A 13,819-nucleotide genomic window follows, 5' to 3' on the forward strand; every position below is an offset into this window, starting at 1 on the left:
GGAAAGATCACATTGGCAAGCCCATTGTGCATATAACAATGCGACCCAACATGGGGGTGGTAGAACTAAGTTGCATCCAATGGTTCAATTCGTTCAATTGTGGTATAGTCAATAAAAATAAGAGCAACTGCAACACTAGCATTCAAGAGTCCTTAGTGTCCCAGGTAGTTCAAGATGTTAACATTGTAGAAGAAGAATAGACAATTCATCGAATGCAAGACAAAATCATGCAAGGTGCTATGTAACCCATCACAAAGGAGGACAAATATGTGTGGGGTCAGATGAGATTGATGGTGTAGACTCTTCCAATAAGGATGGCCATGCATAAGTTTTAGAATTTATTTACAATTTTAGTTATGTGATATGTAGTGAAGTCATTGTATAAAGGCTATGAATTATAATACCAAAGGGAAATTTTAAGTTTTTGGATGTTAATTATAAGTTTTCTGTGCAAGGTTGCACCAATTCTATGCTTTTGAAGTTTATGTTGAAAACAAGAAGTTTTGAAGAATTAGGGTTTTGAGCCCTATATGGGTAGTGGTGCCAAAGGGTGTATGCATGTGTCATGGAAGGGTATAAGCCTCTCATGAAGAGGTATGAGCCTCCCTATATACGTTATTCATGCGATACAATGATGATTGTTCTTTTAAAAGTCTCTCGTTTGCATGATTTTCCCTATTGGGGCTTCAGCCCCAACACCTTACCAATCATGATCAAACTGATGTAGGCAATGCAATTTAAGGGAATTTGTCAAAGTTTTGGGCCCTTGATGTTGCAAGTATGCACAACTTTTGCATTCTCAGGATGCCTTTTTTTCATATCCATCCCGTCAAGTTGTAAAAGATGAAGCAGATGCAACTAGCCCACCATAGCATAGAAGGTGAAGTGGTAGAGCTCGACTGCACATAAAGGGAGAGATTCTAGAGAGAGAGCTGCAGCTCGAAGACATGTCGTTCGAGGAGATGAAGGCCAAGTTCCGAAATCTGCTTTGGAATCTTTCTTCATCATCGTCTTCACTTGCTGCTCAATGTTGTTGTGGTGCTAGTATTGCAGTGTTGATGTGGCAGTGGGTGCAGATGTCAAATAGACTGCTGATAGATTGATAATGGCTGCCTATAAGGATGTCGTAGTGAGCAGCCTAAGGGAGGATGAGGTCCATCATTTCCACCAACGAAATGAAACTAACGGTAACTTGTTGGATTCGAGAGCAGTATGACAGAGGCATTTGCGAGAATTTTGTTTTGGATCAGAGCCATGGCAACATTAACTCATTTTTTAATAGGCGAGCTCAGTGGCAATGGCACATGTGATAGGCTTGTGGTTCTAGCGGAGTTGTAGTCCAGGTTGAGAGAGAGAGAGAGAGAGGCAGCACAACAAAGAGACCTTCAAGAGTCGCATCGCCTGTGCTCTGAGAGAGCAAGTGCTTTTGAGGCATTGATGCAAATTTTGATTGTGGGAGTGTGCATGAAAGTACAATTTTGGCACTGGATTCTCTGTATGCGGAGTGCTTTTGTATTACTCAGCCTTCTCTTCTTTGTGTCAATGTGAAAGAGTTGACTAGGCCTGTGTCTCTCATCTCCGGTAGCGTGGAATTCCCTCTTTGTTGCGTGTGTTGAACAAGCAAGGTGACTGATGAACCTGTAAAGAGTCTTAACCTTTGTTCTCAACACCTCTCTGAACTCACTTCTTATCATAGCAGCAGTTGTGATCCCGTGCAGTATCTTTGCGGAGATGTAGATGTGGTGGAGACGCTACTACGGAGTTGGTTGTTGGCAGTGTTGCATGCTAGAGATGGCTTAAGGCTATCAAAGATATACAAAGAAGGCAAGTCCAGATGGGAGCAAAACATCAAGTGGGTTTTTTAGCAACATGTTGCATGGATACAAAGTTTTTGGGGTGGCCGGCACAATGCTTGTTTGCGGCGGCGAAGAGTTTGCTCTATTGCGGTTTACAAATTCTAGTGCAGTTTAGAGGAAGAGTATTGTGGAGGTGTGGGTGAGAAGCCTGAGTGGTGTTGTAGCTATGTAAAACTAATCCATACAAAGTTTGTAGAATTACATGTCTGCCCTTTTTATTTAAGGAATTTTATCACTTATGCACTCATAGGTTCTATGCCTCGGCTATGCCTAAAATGATTGTACTCCTTGTATGTATCTTTGGCATTTGACTTTCAATTAGGCACATCGTGGATTCACACAGTCCATTGTGAGTGCTATGTGTATGGTGGTGTCAAAGGGCGTGTACAAGTGGCACAGAAGCGTATGAGCCTCTCTCTCTCTCTCTCTCTCTCTCTCTCTCTCTCTCCCCCAAGGCAAAGTAGCTCATATTTATGATTCAATAACACAAAAGTTACTTATGGTCTAGTCACATCTCATGAATCCCATGCTTGTAAGAGTAGATTTCCCATATATTTAATTTACAAGAATAGAAGGATAACAATCTTGTAGAGAAACAAACTAACACAGAGAAGCCATCTTTTATTGATTGTAAAGACTATAATTTAATTATTAGCACCTACAAACTCTATGGGCTAAATGACAAATTGATAAGTCTTATAATTTTAAAACTATGTGGATATGCGTGTATGTATATTATGTGTCCAAAGTGTGTGTGAGTGTGTATGACAAAAAGTTGAGTTATATCAAGATTTATGTGGAAAAAGAAACAAACCTTATATGGAGTAAATAATCACAAAGTAAGGCCTGTTCATACATCTAACTATGCCTCATGGGGCTAAATGTGGAAACATTGAGGATCAAAGAAACCAAATATTATTAATCTCCCATCTTTGGGACAAAAACGTGGACCCATCCATTATGTCTCTATTATCTCTAAAGAATGGGGGGGACAAGAATTCTTACAAAGTATGTTTGTCTTATCCCTATATCTAACTTTGTGATTATCAAGTCTAAAACAATAGCCTTGGGGAGGGCTTGATGTTGCCAATTGCATTCTTCTCCATCATGCAAATCATCATCCATCTCTTCCCATTGCAGGTTTTTCATCTAAAGTGTTCAATCGACATTGTACCAAGTCTTCATGTTCTTGCTGTCCATCCATTGTCAAATAATTCATACAACCAGTCTAGTTCTAAGCTCTTGCAAGTATATGTGTTATATTTGTTTTCCTCAATTGTTTACAATTAGCAAAGAAAACTACAAAGCATGGGAATGGAAGAAACCAACTCAGCATGGGAATGGAAGAAACCAACTCAACCTAGCATTTTTTCCATATTGACCTTCTTGATGCAACACGATGAACATAGAGTCATAAAACAAGGTCCATCCTTCTGTAACTCTGATGGTGTGTGTCCTTCATATTAAAGACTACCGATCTCAGCATGAAGGGCATGCAACACCCCAGCTATGCATGTTGTAGGCACCCATTTCTTGTAATTGGATGAATATAAATCTTTCAAACAAATGCAAGGATTGTAAATATCTCTAGCTAAATCCAAATACTTTAAAGCATGGCCCTAATACATTGTGAAGTAGTTACAATTGGGCCTATGATATGGAAGGCCTACATCCGGATGCACGTATATGTTTGCATGGGTAAAGACAACGTAAAGACATGTTGAATATATACGCGAGTGACTATCTTGTCACTGGGGGACATTTTGAAATTCAAGATTCTACCTGTTGAATGTTAGGAGATGTCCTTTGCATACTTTTAAGCCACTTTAGAACACCCACAATGAGTGGGTTGCATTGGGATCCAAGAATATTTTTAGAGCCCTCGTTGCTGCCTTGGCTATACATTCTTGGTTTGTAATGTGTTTTCAATGCCCCTATTTACTCTCTTTTTTTACCTACTTACTTTTTTTTCCCACTAGTAGATTACTAGATTAATGGACTGACCATACCCTCAACAGTCTTCAATAAACCCAAATCTTCTCCCTCATGTTGCCCCCATATGGCATGTGGAAGCCCTACTATCCCATGTTCACAAAGAAAAGTAATCACAATGAACAGTGGGTGAAGTTTAATGTGAAAGTGCATGCGCATGGGTGGGATCAAGAGAGAGCTTCATCAGAGGAGCATTTCTTGTGGGTTATAAGATCCAACTAGAGGAGCCTCAAGAAGGTTTGAAGAAATTGGCTCGAGACCAAAATTAATAAATACTATATGGTGAAGGAGATAATGAATTGTGTTAAGATCTTCTTGGACCATGAGTACATCATCCAAGAAGAGTACCAAAATATAGAGCAAGATGTGCAAGATGAGGTCCCGAGTGACCCTTCCAGCCATACTGAAGAGAGCGAAGAAGATACGAGTGATAGTAATGTAGAGCAGTAGTAAATGTTTTTCTCTAACATATACATGTCAATGTTTCTTTTGGAGCCCAATTTTGTTTATAGATCTAGATACATGATAATGTCTTTTTTGAAGACCAATTTTGTTTATCAATACGAATTCTATTTAACACAAATAACTTCCATTTTTATCTTTTTTTTCTATTGTTGAGCTGGATGGCATGTATAATATAAGATAAGGATATACACAAAGAAAATGAAGTGAAGAGAGATAGAAAAGAGGAGATGAGTAAAGGAAACAAGGATCTGGCACATTTTTGACCGTCAAGGGAGAATAGTCAGAATACAACCGGATAGCATAGTCAGATGCAGAGTGGATGAAGGAAGATAATGATACTGAGATAAGAGCAATGCCAGAGTGGCAGAGATTAAACAAACAAAACAACAAGTATTGCTTCAAGAATTTGTTGCTCAGAGTGACACAATGAAGGAGGATTTGACAATTAGTTGGACTAGATTGGACACTAAGCTGAATACAGTCGAAAGTAGTAAAGAGAAAAAAACTGAAGGTAAGAAAGAATAAAAGGAGGCACCTAAAAGGGAGCAGGATGTTAGCATACTATCAAAAGAGTTGTATAAGCACTTTTGTGAGAATGAATTGGTCCCAACACCTTTTCAAGTCAAAATGGCTTATCAGAGGAGAATCCAACCATTGGGTCTAGTGAGAGGTCAGCAAATCAGTGTATGGGGGCTGACATTTACAATAAGTTTTGTGGTACTGAGAATGGAGGAAAAAGAAATCTCTTACTCTATGCTACTGGGCAGACCTTGGCTTCATGCTACAAAAGCTAAGCAGGATTGGGGAGCTAAAAGGATTATTGTCAGGAAGGCGTTTTCCAAGGACCAGGATTCTACACCAATCATAAAAGGATAGTTGCATGACAAGCAATCTTCTCGAGTTTGAGTAGAACTCTCCCTAGACATACGCAACCCATAGAGGAAGACGGAGTTAATATGGTGGCAGAGATTCATTACTTTCTAAGGAGAAACCCTTCATTGGTACCATTATTTAAAGTAGATGTGGTAGGAAATCTACAGAAGTACACACATGATAAGAAGATTGATTTAGATACAATTTTGATTGTGTAGAGCGATAAGCTAGATAGTTTTGACCAGAGGGTGGATGCCACCCAAAAGAAGTCAGATGACTCTAATGATGCTGATGAAGAAACAGTGGAGGGAGGTCTGAAAATGCATATTGAAGCAGTAATCCAAGCAGAGAAGGCCTTTGAGCAACATATGAGCAAGAGTGCTAGAGTGAAAGAAGATGAGCTTGAAGACATGAATCTTGTTGATAAGGAAGACCCAAAGATGGTTTTTGCCAGCACTAAATTGAAGGAACCTTTCAAAGGGAAATTTAGGGAGCTATTACTGGAGTTCAAGTATATTTTTGCATGGCATTATATAGATATGAAGGGAGTTGATCCTTCTTTTTGTCAACATAAGATAAATCTTAAAAATGATACAGTCCCAATTTTTGGATGGATTCACTGTGGTTATAATGAAATAAGAATGGCTCAAGAGGATAAAGACAAAGCTACCTTTGTTACAGAATGGGGAGTATTTGGCAATGTAATGACTTTTGGTTTGAAGAATGCTCCACCAAATTTCCAGAAGTGGATTCAAGAGGTGTTTGAAGATTACCTTACCTCCTTCATGAGAGTATTCTTAGATAAGAAGCAGTCTTTGGTAAGAGATCAGGCCATTTAGATCATCTCAGATTAAGTTTTGAGAAATGATTGAGCTTGAATCCAAGTAAATGTGCTTTTGCTATGGAAAGAGGTTTGTTATTGGGGCATATCATATCTGAGGATGGAATGGCTATATCCAAGGTATCTGTCATACAAAAAGCTTTGTTTCCTAAGAATGTCAAAGGATTGTCTAGATTTATTAGTCAAATCAAATGGCATAGCAGATTTTTGAGGTATCTCTCACATGTATATATGCCACTCACTAAATTGACAAGAGAGGGAGTAAAATATGTATGGGGATTGGAGTAGCAACAAGCATTTGATGTCTTGAAGAAGATGCTAGTAGTAGCTTCTATCCTACAACCTCCATTCATGTGTTTGTAGATGCCTCTGATGTGGCAGTTGGAGCAGCCATAGCAAGGGGCCCATCTCTTTCAAATTCAAAATTTTTCAATTGAAACTTTGAGTTGCTCTCTCTCTCTCTCTCTCTCTCTCTCTCTCCCCACCATTGTCTACCTCTTGCCTTATCCATCATCCCACATGTCTTATCCTCAACCCTCCTAAACACACACCTCCTCCTCCTACTCCTTATCTTCCTCTTCCTCATCCTCATACACCTACAAGAATTGTCCTCCACCTCCTCCTCCTCCTCTCCCATGTACTCTTCCTCTGCATGCTTCTCCTTCCTCACATGTTCATGCCTTCTCCTCTTCCATTTTTCTCACTCCTAACTCTCCTCCCTCTTGCTTCTATCACCTACTACTCCTCCTCCCTCTTGCTCATGTTGCTTGGTCCTCCTCCCTCTTGCTTCTTATCACTCCTGCTCAAAAATCATATTTTTACATAATCACAAATTGTTTTTCTTTATTTGCATGTGAATAATACTTTCATGAAATCATGCACGCAATGATGACAAAACCTTACCAATCTAAAAAATAAAAAACGACTAAATATACCATCATCAAAATGATGACTGCCATCGATATTATCCATTACCATTGGTAATATGTAACACGTCATCAAGATATCTCATTACCGATGATGATAATAATACCAACAAAAAAAATTGCCACGAATTCATCCATCGATAATATGCAACTAATCATAAATATTAAAAGTTGTACCATTGGTATTTATGCATTTACCATCAGTATTGTGCTTGTTACCATTGATATTTTTATAAGTACCAATGGTATAATTATCAGTACTTCTATATATTGTGCTTGTCACCATTGATATTTGTATAAATACCAATGGTATAATTATTGCTACTTGTATGTAAGCATCCTGCTAGTTTAATTTTAATATTTTGACCTGCCCTAGGAGGAAGTTTTAGTGGTGATCCTTCTTCAAAATGTAAAATAAATTCTTGAATTATTTTCCTTCTTGAGAAAGGGAGAAATTATGCTATAGGTCCATGTGTGATTTGTGCCAAATTGCACTTATGGATGCATTAAAACCAGTGACATGTAGTGTGGTCTTGTTAATGCACAAGACCTATAATTGAGGACAATGAAGATTCTCATGCCAAAAAATTTGCATGGCATTGAGCATTCAAATTATTGCCTCAGGTTGTACCTTCCAGATATTCCATGGTATACCGGCGTACTCCATCAAGCCGACCTCCTCTAACCAATTCAAATTGTACTTCAGATCCATTGAAATTTGAAAAATTTTTTATGCACTTTGTCTGAAAGGTTTCTTCATTGGCAGAGAAACAGTTTCTTTGACAGAATTATCTTCTTCTTCTTCAGCAGTCATCTCCACCTTTGGCTCCAGTTCAGCCACCTCCTTGAACTCTTACGTGTTGGTTGCAGTGCACGATTCCTTCCCATGTTCTCTTCTTTCTTAGCGACCTCATTAAGCAAGTGTAGATCAACATCTTCCACTCCAGTGACTTCTGACAATAGTTAAAGATCTGCATGAGGAATATATCCTTGTGAAAATGGAGCTAAGATAACGTCCATACAGTCATCACAACTCACAAAACTCCTTGAGATCACAAGCCATTGCACTTCGACAAGTCGAGTAAACTCAAAGCTCTCCTGCACACAAGTCTAAGAATGCATGCGCCAATGTACTAATCTTCTGATGCCATAGTCATATAATGATTGTGCCTCTTGGTTAGGTTCTCAACCTTTGCAATACATCATCTCCAAGAGAACCTTCCGTATGACCACTTCCTTGCCTTGTCCAAAATATCACCTCCACATGTAATCATACAACACTTGTTATGACTCTACTCAGACCTCTGTCATCCATGAATCAAAACTCCTCCGAAATTGAATTCAAATCAAGTCATCTACAAATCGGACAATCGAACTACCGTGCACTCGGGGATTGGACTATTCCTCATGTAGCCTTGTAACATTTTCTTAATTCTCCAGGGATACTGCCACAATCTCCTTATGTATGAATAAAACCATTCTGATATTCCTCCATGTTGACAGTAGTATTGATGCAAAACAAGCATAAAATGTGGTTCTGATCTATTTATTATGCCAGCAAAGTGCTGAGACAAAGGCTAAAAAGAATTATGCAATCACTAAAAGAGAAGCTTTGGAAATGGTATATGCTTTACATAAGTTCAGACATCCCCTACTTGGTAATAAGTTTGTATTCCATGTTGACTACCAGGCTTTGATCTGTTTGGTAACTAAACCATAACTAACAGGAAGAATTGCAAGGTGGAAGTTATTGTTGCAAGAATTTGATTGTCAAATAATCACTAAAGGAGAGGATGCCTCATCAACCAATTCTTCCACTTGAACCTTTTTAGAAATGGGGTTTGGATTTTATTGATCCAATTAAACTAGTAGCCCGGTATACAAATAATAAATACATACTTGTTGGTACTACTAATTATTATACTAAGTGGGTTGAGACAGTAGCTTTGAAAGATCATAAGGGAAGAAGTGTTGCATATTTTCTATATCATAATATCATGATAAGTTTTGGAATACCAATTGAGATAGTGTTTGATAGGGGCACTCACTTTATTAATAAGGTCATTGCAAAGCTAACTAAGACTCACATGATGTTGCATAACAAGTCTATAGCATATTATCCAGAGGGAAATGGATAGAGGCTGAGAGCTCCAATATAATAATTATGAAAATTTTAGAAGGATAGTTGAGGATAATCCTAAGGACTGGGATTAGAAGCCAGATTTAGTTTTGTGGGATTTTAAAATAGCCTTCAAAGTGACCACAAGAATGACTCCTTTTAGATTGGTTTATGGCACTGAGGTAGCTGTTCCAATGGAGTTTATTGTGGGGAGCCTAAGAATTGCTGCTGTAGAACACAAGTTATCTCCTGAAGAATCCATAAATTTTAGTATTCAGCAATTGCTAAAGTTGGATGAGGATAGAATATTAGTTCAAGTATTTCAAAGATCATTCAGAGAAGAAGACAAGCTTGGATTAATAGGAATATAAAATTCAAACTATTCAAAAGAGGTGATTTCGTGCTGATGTATTATTCTAAGCTTGGACCTGATCCATGAAAATTACGATTGAGATATGATGGACCTTATAGAATTGTTGAAGTATAAGCTTAGTTAAGGAACATTTCTAGTAAGTGATTTGCATGGCAATATTTTCCCTAAACCAATCAATGGTTTTAGGCTTAAACCATATTTTGGGAATGATTCAACTCAACCAAGGCAGAAGGTGGTTGGACCCAAAGTATGTGAAAACACAAGCAGGGGGGCAGTAATGATTTGCATTTGTCAAGTGGAAAACACAAAAATGATGAAGATAATATATGTACAGGTGATAGGCAGTGGGCTCAATTGTGGGATGAACACACCTAGGTAGGGGCTTGGATTGGTGCACTAACCCTCCTTAGGACCCCATCATGGGGGGCCAATGCATGATTGGGTGTAGCCCCTTTTTGTGAATATATTGCATGAAGCTAACTTGCTCGATTTGGAACTTATACATTTCTCAATGGAATTCAACAAACTTGGTGTCTAAGATAATGTACACATTTTGGACTTGAATATGAGATCAAAAAGTTATACAATTGGCATCTTGAGATCATTAAACTATTGCAAATGCTATAATTCCTATGAAGCATGCATCTTGGAGACTGGACTATATAGGAGATGCTTAAGCAATGGAGAATAATAATTAGTTAATATATTTATTCTAACCTCTAAAAGAATGTTTTTTGGCACTCACAAATTTTGGATCAAGTGCAAAATGAGTCAAGGTGATATCCTCTCATTAATAATCATTACTTTCCATAGGTATTATTACCCCTCTAATTGCCACATGAAAGATAAAAGTCCATCTTTAGAGTGGAGAGAAAGACATTAAAAAATATATTTCATGAAGGTGCACATGGAGAGAAGGATGTTTTGCATATATCTTGTGAAGACTAAGAAGAAGATAGAGAGTTAGGATCAAAGGGTACAAATATAACTAACTGCATCATTGATAAAATAAAATAAAATATTGAATGATAGAATTTGGTTGATAGTATAGGCAGATATTTTTTTAAAATATCAATAAATCTTCACCTAGCCAATGGATCTATCAATAGGATATGTCCTTTACAAATACATAAATACTATTGAAAGCATGTGGAAAACTTGAAGGGAAAGATGCAAAATAATAATCATGCTATAATTGTTGTGAATTGATCGAAGGGAAGTGGATGTATATAGGTAAGATGGCATGAAGACTAATAAGGACAACTGTATTTTATTATTCATTATCTTTTTTAATTATAAAGAATAAAGTATTTTGGTAGCATGTATCCTTATTAGAGGCACTAAAGTATTCTAGGCAAATATGGGCTAAGAGGGTGGATGAGATTTATTAATTCACTATGTGAGCTAGAGGAGAGTGAATTGTCAAAATATGTTTTATTAAAGAGCAATGGGAGAGATATTTGGGAGGTGCAATCACCAAAATAGTTGGTTTTATACACTATTGATGACATTTGTTACAAAGACTGTCAAAAACAGGGAATGAGCACAATGATTTTAAATATGTTGATGAATATTTAAGAAATAAGAAAAAAATTCAATTTTAAGTCAACTACTATATGCTTTCTACATATGTTGATGAGAATGAACGAAAATTAAAAAAATAAACAAATTAATAAAGTCATTTGGAGACCACAAAAAAATTGCACTTTAAAAAAAGAAAAGAGCATTTGTGTATCAAGTAGGTTAGAGTTATAGAAATAATTGCATGGCCAAGCAATAACCAATGTGAATTATTCATAGCTACATCTATATAAATGGTTGAATTTTAAGAAAAGGAACACAATCCTTTAGATGAACATTGTAAGACTATACATTACACATATGGTGTTAAAGCATGCAAAGAAAGTTAAACACCTTAAGGGAACAACTATTAAACAATAATCGCACATTGTCCATCATGATGCTATGAAAGTTCCATCTCTCATGCTCATAGATAGCCACTGATAACATGCATTTCATTAATTTTGGATTGGTGCACTCTCCAGATTCATTTTTATACATACTTTTATAGTAATTTAGGATTATTATTTTTTAAATTCCTCTCTTTAAAATAAATAAATAAAAAGTAAGATAATTTTGTAAGTTTTTGGAAGCACAAAAATCAAAATTGGGCAATTTAAGATAACATCTTATATAGACTTTCATATCCTCTAGGAATAGCATGACATAACATCAAAAGTGAATAGTATGATGTTCTATCAAAGGTAGAGTAACCACTGCTAACAACTCATTTTATTTTGTGGTGGTGTTAAAAAACACCTTCTATCCTCCTTAAGCATCATGAGCAAACACTCCTCATGTATGTACGTTTTCTTTTTCTTACAAGAATATGACCATGCACGACTACTTTAGGATATGGCCATCTACATGCTTGACAATGTACTAGAGTCTTGCGATGTTTTGTGTAGAGGCTGTGGTGCTTTGTGTGAAGGATATGGTGCTTTGTGTGGAGGCTGTGATTTTGTTGCCGCTTTGTGTGGATGCTATGATTCTATTGGTGTAGAATGAATCCCCTCTACTTGAACTGCAAGTGTTGCCATGATGATGATTGAATCTCCTCTGGTTGCTTTGGAGGTACAAAATGAATCTCCTGTGCTTGAATTGAATAGGTATAGACTTAATATCCTCCGCTTGAATTGTACGCTTGAATTGTACTAGAGTCAAAATACCCTCCTCTTGATTTACAGTGTGCTCCATAATGGTAGCAATTAGGTCTTAGATTCAAATCACTTATTGAAGTATCAAGAAATAAGAAAGTCTACCTCGAACCTTAGAATGGCCATCATTACTTTGTCATTAACCTCTTTACTAGGATTAGAGAGGAATCTCTTCTGTACCAAATGAAAAATACTAAGGGTGTTTTTCAATGACAAACATCACATCAAATGAGCTCCCCATTTTCATTAATGCAACCTTGTTTTTAGAACTCATTTTGTGATATCCACCTCCTCCTTTCCTTCCTCCTCCTTTCTCCTCTTCTATGCCTAAAAGAGATAAGAAATTTCATTAAATTCATCTTTATATAAAAATTACCTTTAATAAAATGCTTTAGAAATTTGCTTAAATTCTCTTTGAACAAGATTTATAGAAATATAAAAAACAAAGCCAAGGTTAATGTTTCATATAGGTAGAAGTTTTTTGGGTCTTTTCATGTACCATTGTGATGCATCATCCTTTGAGGCATAATCGTTGTCCTCTCCATCACTCTCTACATCCTCATCAAAGCACTCTCTATATCCTCATCATTGGCAGCATTCAATTCTCCTTCATCACTTTATATCTCATCATCATGGCCAACATTGAGGTTCTCTACATCATTCTCTACCTCCTCATCATTTACATTTAGTTTCTTTTCATCATTCTCTACCTACTCATTGGTTACATTGTTTACATTGTTTACATTAACAAACCCTGAGATCTTTCTCATATTTGTAGTTACACAAGCTTGCACACCAAAGTAATTCATGTAATCTCCTTCATGTCAATGATGTTTGTGGAGCATCCTTTTCTAAGAAGATCTTCAAACAAATATGCCAGTCGAATCAAGGTGACCTCCATCCTTGCAGCTGTAAAAAATCCATCATCTTAAGCAAAAGACCAACATTTTTGGATGGAATCAAATAGTAAAGTCATTGATGATGATGGTATTTAAGGGACTACCTACTCTTACAGTGTTAGACACAATCCTTTGGCATTCCCTCTTAAATTACTTTATAGATCAAGGTGTATAGTCTTCACCAACAAGATGAAAGATTCCAAAGTTTGTATATTTAAACCACATTCTTTTTTCTCTCTCCTCGTTGCATACACACCATTATATATCTGAAGCTCAGTGCCTTACTGGTTTTCTAAAACATGACATGGCTTCTTTGTCTTCTTTACTAACAAACATGACCATATTGCATAATCCCACTTTAGTAATTATGGTATGCAAGATTCTATCAATAAATTGTAAAATATCCATATGTGGTATTTTGTCGAAAAAAAAGATTTATGGCTTACTCCAATTTACATCATCACTTAGGAGCCCTCACATGTAACTCCTTTAAATTCCACTTGCTTTCTAGATTCTAAAATTATCTATTCGATGTATTTGTTGTGGGATATCTTTTTCATGCTCATAGTAATAGCTCCTGCTCCATCTTCTTATACCTTCAATCTTGTGTGCCCATGCCTTTTCCTTATTTGAGGGTAAAGTGGCTCCCATTTTCTTCAAAAAAATAATGTCAATCTTGCATTGACTTATTTGGATGCTTTTTTCAAAGAGTAGATATTTTATTGAGCTATCCACTACATCATGCTTCACCTAGAGAG

Source organism: Dipteris shenzhenensis, chromosome 28 (assembly GCF_047967505.1).
Source record: "Dipteris shenzhenensis isolate YYH24624 ecotype China chromosome 28, Dip_SZ_1.0, whole genome shotgun sequence".
In the NCBI taxonomy this organism is placed as follows: Eukaryota; Viridiplantae; Streptophyta; class Polypodiopsida; order Gleicheniales; family Dipteridaceae; genus Dipteris; species Dipteris shenzhenensis.